This window comes from Aquarana catesbeiana, linkage group LG05 (assembly GCF_042186555.1).
Source record: "Aquarana catesbeiana isolate 2022-GZ linkage group LG05, ASM4218655v1, whole genome shotgun sequence".
NCBI lineage: Eukaryota > Metazoa > Chordata > Amphibia > Anura > Ranidae > Aquarana > Aquarana catesbeiana.
Window position 1 is genome coordinate 98,587,829 of NC_133328.1, and position 7,401 is coordinate 98,595,229.

The 7,401-nt window shown below is 45.4% G+C and overlaps 1 pseudogene; it reads left to right on the plus strand.

Annotated features, from left to right (window-relative positions):
* Positions 1-6,086: 6,086 nt before the first annotated feature.
* On the plus strand, positions 6,087-6,205 carry LOC141146340 (5S ribosomal RNA; annotated as a pseudogene).
* Positions 6,206-7,401: the final 1,196 nt, after the last annotated feature.

Consider the following 7,401-nt stretch of genomic DNA (forward strand, 5'->3'; position numbering starts at 1 on the left):
TGCTGCTTTTCACAACTTTAATTAACAGGAGCTACTTAAATATATGAGGATGGACAAATGGCTCCCAGGAAGGAAAATGGAACTGCTAATTGTATTTAATGGCAAGTTTAAAAATGTTCACATATCTGATTAACGCACATAATCAAACTGTTCACTGTGGAAGAGAAAGAAAAAAATATGCAGAGATGTGTATCTTCTGGTATTGTTATGGTTTAGTTATAAACAGCTTTGCAGTGCTTGCAAGTGCATTGTCACAAAAAGTACCCTTTAGCAATCTTTTCCTCCTCACAATTATACTATCTATACACACTATATTGCAGTCTCCACATGTACCAGTATCTGTGATAGAGATTAATGAGGACTTCAGCGTGTATCTGACTCTCTGCTCTATAGATGGCTCAATCCATCCTTGGGAAAGGCTGCAGCATGGACAGGCAAGTATGGGTGGAGATGTGGCTCTGGGCATAGAGCAGCTATCAGATAAGGTTATGTCAGTATCTGGAATCATGTAAAATATAGTAGAACTTGGGGGGAATGGGGGGGCGTGACCGGATGCTGAGGTGAGGGAGGGCGTTGTAGCCGGACCTAGCCCTCGCCCCTCGCTCCCATTCCCGCTCCTGACATGAGGATACAGTGCGGTCCGAAGGAGACGCTGAGGAGGGGGAACGCCTGGAGTGCCTGGAAGCCACCGCGGCCGTGATACGCCGCCCTACACAAAGCGGAGCTGGGCTACACGCACGGAGCTCTCCCGAGAGTGGCATCAGCGGCGCCTAGCCCAGTGAGAGAGGGGGCGCCGACACCCGGGATCGAGCAGCGGTGCTGGAGAGCCCCTGGCAGAACTAAGCAGCAGAGGATTCTGTCCACAGCGCTGGAGGGGTGAGTAGGCGGTTGTTTGCATACTCACACGTAGTACACCATAGCGCAAAGTTCCATTAGGAAAAAGCATTCACAGCTGATAAACCGGTGGGGGAAAAAGGCACACAGATCCAGGTCAGAGCGGAGTCTAGCACTGTGTTGGGAACAACAGTACCCTGTCGGCATGACGAGAAGGAAGGGGATGGAGGACGGACCAGCTCAGGAGGGGTTGGGGGCCCCCGGATCTCGTGGCACCAAGGAGAAAGGGAACCAAGTGGCAGCCAAGTTGGAGCGCTTTGCGCATACCCCGAATCAAACCCCTAAAAAGGCCAGCAGCACAGGGGGAGTTCAGCATCAAATTGGCCACCCTGGGAGGAAAAGTCAGACCCAAGAAAATGGGGCTTTGGCAGCTATACCACCAGCGGGCCCGGCAGTAGGAGGAGGCCCGGAAAAACAACAGGTCTTGGGCGTGGAGGGGGCAGTAGGGGGAGGTCAGTGCGGCCTGGTCAATGAGAAGGAGCCATCCCTGAATGACATTTTCCTGGCTGTCAATAATTGCAAACAATCAATCAATGAACTGTCCGAGCAACTCAAGGGCATTAGGGATTAATTGCTTGCCGTCAAGGGGGATGTGCGCGCAGTTTGTACCCAGACAACAGCTCTGGAGGAAAGGTTTAGTCAAATGGAAGATGATGTGTATCCATTAAAACAAGAAGTAGCACTCATGAAAATCCAATTGAAGGACTGTTTGCAGAAAATGGACAGTATGGAAAACAGGTTGCGCAGGGAAAATTTGAGGGTGCTTGGGCTCCCAGAGGACTGTGAGGGTAATAATACCATCAAATTTATGGAAGACTGGATGAGGGAGAAATTTGGCAAGGACTCATTCTCAAACACCTTCGAGCGCGCACATAGGATAGCCCCCAGGACTTCAGCTCTAGGGGGACACCCTAGGCCCCTTATTTTTAAACTTTTATGTTTCCGGGACAAGGTTACTATCCTGCAGAAGGCAAGAGAGGGACGATTTGGGACGTGGGGGTGCACATCGAGGGTAGAAAGGTGGGGAGTGTGGATACGGAAGGATGTGTGTTGGTTCAGCCTGTTACAGCAAAGGGATTTAATAAAAGGTAGGGCAATATATAATATTCACAAAAGGAGGTGGCTTGGATTAATAGGAGACCAGAGTGTTGCAAAGTCATTAGGCCCAAAGGCTCATGAGCATTGAAAGAAGGTGTAATAAAACCCCGGACCTGGAAAAAAGGGTTAATATATGCGCATGGAATGTAAGGGGGATAGGGGATAATTTTAAAAAACAGGTCATTTTTTCAATAGCCAAGAAGAAGAAAGTTAAAATACTCTGCCTGCAGGAGACTCATCTGGTAAATGATACAATTAAAACTTTAGATAACATGCAATTCCGGATACAGTATCACTCTACTCACTCCTCCTACTCAAGAGGGGTGAGTGTATTGATAAGCACTGGCCTGTCCTCCTGCAGTCAGAGTAAGGTGGACGAATATGGACAGTATATTTTTCTCTCCTGCTTAATAGAAAATAAAAGATTCATTCTGGCCAACGTTTATATCCCTCCCCCATTTAGCATGGCAATACTGGATGACTTAGCCAGTTTTATAATGGACTTCCCCGGGACCCCGGTTATAGTGGTGGGCAATTTTAACATGACGATGAATAATAGCATAGATAGGTTCCCCCCGAAAAGTAGAACTGGAGCGGCCCCCAAGAGCCCCCTCTTGCAATATTGTGACGAAATAGGGCTGGTGGATATCTGGAGGAGGCACCCTGGGGAGAGGCAATACTCATGCCACTCCAGGACCCATGCCACCTTATCCAGAATCGACCTTGTTTTGGGAAACGAGGAAGCATTAAACGCAGTGGAGGAAATAATTTACGAGCCAAGGGTTATTTCGGATCACATGCCAGTTATCACTGTTGTGAAGGTAGGGGAACACTGTAATAGGGGGGGTTGGAGGGTTAATCCCTTCTGGCTTGAACTTATAGGAGAAGAGGAGAAAATGATGGAGGGCCTGTCGGAGTTTATTAAAATAAACCTAGGATCGGCCTCAGTGGGGGTAGTATGGGACTCCCTGAAGGCATATCTTCGGGGAGTATTAATTCAGAAAATTGCATTTAACAAAAAACAGTCACAAGCAGAAGAACTAGGAGCCAAAGAGAGTGCAAGAGTGGCGGAGGCGCAGTACGTAGAGACACCATCCCAAGCCAGCTATGAGTTCTGGGTGGGGAGGCAGGATGAGTACAGTAAGGTACTCCGGGAGAGGTTGGAAAAGAAGAGATTATTTCAGAGGCGGAGCTTTTTTGGAGAAGGAGAGTGAGTTGGGAAGGCTCTGTCTCTGATAATCAAGGCAAATGGTCCCTCGAGTACTGTACCAGCAATTAAGGGGAGGGAGGGAGTAATTAAAAAAACCACCCCCGATATATTAGGTGAATTTAGGACATACTTTGAGAAGTTATACAGTTCTTCTAAAGCAAATGTGGAGGGGGAATTGCAGGGTTTCTTTGAGGGGTTGAGGATAACTCCATTAAATGAGGACAGGGAAATGTTGGACGCCCCATTGACTCTCACAGAATTGCAGAGGGCAGTGGGAGACATGGCGGGCCAAAAGTCACCGGGCCCCGACGGTCTGCCCATAGAAATATTTAAAAAATACGGGGAGGTACTACTGCCCCTACTCTTGGAGGTGTTTAATGGAGCCAGGGAGGATAAGGTCCTGCCTTCGTCTATGTCAGAAGCTATTGTAATAACTTTGTTGAAAGATGGGAAGATCCCAATAGATATGACCTCATACAGGCCCATCTCGCTTTTGTGTTCGGACGTGAAGATCTTGGCAAAAGTGTTGGCCGCAAGGCTGAACAAGATAATTTCTAAACTAATACATACGGATCAGACCGGGTTTATCCCGGACAGATCTACAAGCACGAACATAAGACGAGTGTACCTGAACATGCAAATACCTGTAGAAAATAGTGGTAGGAGAGCGGCCCTTTCATTGGAAGCAGCCAGGGCCTTCGACTCCCTGGAATGGCACTATTTGTGGAAGGTGCTAGCGGAATATCAGTTTGGCTCTGGGTTTGTCCAATGGTTAAGTTTATTATATAATAGTCCGAGGGCCAAGGTTAAAATTAACGGTCAATGCTCAGAGTGGTTCCAGTTGAGCAGGGGTACGAGACAGGGGTGCCCTTTGTCCCCCCTGCTCTTTGCCCTGGCAATTGAGCCCTTGGCTATAGCTTTGAGGATGGCGCAGGGGGTGCAGGGGTTTAAAAGAAGGAGGGGGTGGACAAAGTGGCTATGTACGCAGACGATATTCTGTTGTTCCTGGCAGATATGCAGGACTCACTGAAAACAGCCATAGGGATAGTTGAGGAATTTGGTGTCTTCCCCGGGCTACTGGTCAATTGGGAGAAATCAGTGATCTTACCTATAGACCCTCTGAATGAATCCCTCCCTCATCAAGCATCCCAAGTTAAAATAGCCAAATGAAATATCTGGGCATTAATATAACTAGAGATCCAGGACAGTATATATCCGGAAATCTAGTCCGACTTATGAAAAAGCTGAAGCAGAAGTGCCGGGTGTGGGGACGCCTGCCCCTCTAGGTTGCCGAACGCTGCAACCTGATCAAGATGGTCTGGCTACCCCAAATTTTATATGTCCTGCAGAACTCTCCTGTGTGGATTTCCAAGCACTGGTTTAAAAAAATAGACAGTGTGTTTAGAGAGCTTATTTGGAAAAATGGGGTGGCTAGGATCGGTTTGCGGACGTTGCGACAGCCAGAGGTGAAGGGCGGTTTGGCGGTACCGGATCCGCGAGGATACTTTCTGGCATCCCAACTGCAACAAGTGGGAGGTAGTAATAGGTTAAGGGATGAAGGAGTGGGTGGCAGTGTCTTGTTGAATGACATCGGACATGACACAATTGCAGAGGCACTAGAGGCAGATTCATTTGGTACCAAATGCCCCACTACCCAGATGATGGTTAAGGCTTGGGTACAAGTTAAAAGAACTCTGGGTTACACCGGCTTTGCTCAAAAAAATGGGGCGCTTTGAAGAGTGGGACCTCCAGGGTATTCACTGCTTGGCACAGGTATACAGGGAAGGGAGGTTAAAATCTTTTCAGGAGCTGGTGGAGGAGTACGCAATCTCTAACAGGTCATTCTACAGGTATTTGCAACTCAGGCATGCCCTAGAGGCACAATTTGGGAAGGATGCGCCAGTGTGGTGCGAAATGACCTCTTTGAGAAAGCTTATTGATGCGAGCTCTACGAAGGGATTAATCTCTGACATTTATGGATGCCTGAAGGCATCAGCCCAGGAGGGTAAGGTGGAAAATAAAAATAGGATTAAATGGGAGAGAGATGTGGGAGCACTGTCTGATGATCAATGGGAGCATGTCCTGTCGCTGGGGCCCAGGGTCACTCTCTCCTTCACAGGTGATGTCTCATTTTTATTTATCCTATAGGGCATATTATACACCATTGAAATTATTTAAGTGGGGTAAGAGGCCCGATCCAAATTGCCAGAGATGCGGAGGAGGGTATGGAGACTTGATTCACATGTTTTGGTGATGCCCCAAACTACATAGATATTGGAAAGGGGTTGTGGAAAAGATAAATCTGGTGTTTGGGACGTCATTGAGGTTGGAGGCGAAAGAGTGCTTGCTGGGACTAACGGGGGATAAAGTGGCCTCAAGGGACATACAGACAGCAAGGGTCAGATGCCTGTTTCAGGGTAAAAAGCTCATTGCACAGTATTGGCAGAGAAAGGAGGCACCGACGGTTTCAGAATGGGTGAATGCAGTAAGGGAGGTGATCTGCAGAGAAAAGTATATATACAAGAACAGGGGTAATCATAAGAAATTCGAAAAAATATGGAAAGCATGGCTGGACCAGGACAGGGTTGGATTGGGGGGGGGGGGGTAGGATGAGCATGGTATGGGGGGGTTTGGTTTAATTAAAAAAAAAAAAAAAATTATGGTGAGGTGTATGATGGGGGGTTGGTAGGGGGTGGGGGAGTGAATGGGGGGAGAAAGGAAGAAATTATTCTTGAAGCTTACTGTTTATGGGTGTTTTGAACCGGCACACATGGGAATGATAATAATGTATGGATAAGAGGACGGTATTAATGTGTTCCTGTTCATGATGATGTTTCTTGTTCCTTTATTTTTTGTTTGTTGTAATGAAAATTTTTTTTCAAATAAAAACAGCCACATCACCCGGAAAGTGCCCGATCTCATCTGATCTCGGAGGCTAAGCAGGGTCGGGCCTGGTTAGTACCTGGATGGGAGACCGCCTGGGAACACCAGGTGCCGTAGGCAAAAAAAAGAAAAAAAAAATATATAGTAGAACTCTGAAGACAAAAGCAAGTAAGGAAATATATACATATCTGAGTAATTTTGCAGTAGTTCAGCAACAAAATGCCATTGGATATTATGCTATATAACCAAAGGTTTGTGGACACCTAACAATTGTACCTATATGAGTTCTTTTACCATCCCATTCCCAAAACATGTGTCATTAATCTGGAGTGCCCCCTCCCCGTTTGTGGCTATAACAGCCTCCACTCTTCTTCAAAAGATTTTGTAGTGTGTTGGTGGGAATTCCTGCCAATGCTGTCAAAATAGCATTTTTAAGGTCTGATACTGATGGTGGACAAAAACACCTGGTACCAAACAGCATTCCAAAGGACCTTTAATTACCTACTGGGTTATTGGATGCCTAACCTGGCTCTAGACTATGCTGGTTTTTCCTTGTCAAAAGAAGTTTATTGAGTATACAATGTTATAAAGATACATAAAGATACATAAAGTAAGTTTACAAGGATCTATAAAGTAAGCTCATTGTTTTACAGTAGGGTTTATATAGGTAAATATCATGAAATTTCAAATATTAAACATTGGGTTCACGTAAACCTAAATTAAAGATATATATCATTTCCTTAGTTACTTTTGTAGGTATTTAAATGATTTATACCTACTATACATATTGTTTACAAGTAGAGTGTATATAGGTCAAATAAATTCTGATAATGAGCTTTAATCGTAAGGTAGAGAAAAGGAAAGAGAAAGAAGAAAAAGGGTTGAAAGGTAGAGGTATGGTCCACAAGGTTGTCCCGCTCGTCAGTTTATTATTCGTTTTAGTTCTCTTTGAAGCCTTAGAATGGGTGTCTCTGTAAGTCATTTAATCTGTTACCATGGCAACAGGACAGAGTCATTGAAATTTGACAGGAACTGTTGTTTTATCCAAGGATGCCAAAGTTTTTCAAATTTTGGAATTTGATTTTGATCGATGGCTACCATCTTAGCATGGGACATTGTATTATTCATTCTGTGAATTGTTTCTGCTAGTACCAATGTAGGAGATTTCCATGCCTTGGCCACTGTTTGTTTTGCAGCCGTTATTAGTTGGATCATAAGTTTGAATTGAGAGAGTGTTAACCATTCCGGTTTTAGATTAAGTAAAGTTAAATATGGATCTGGTTGTATTATTTTTTTAAATATTTTAGATGCAATCA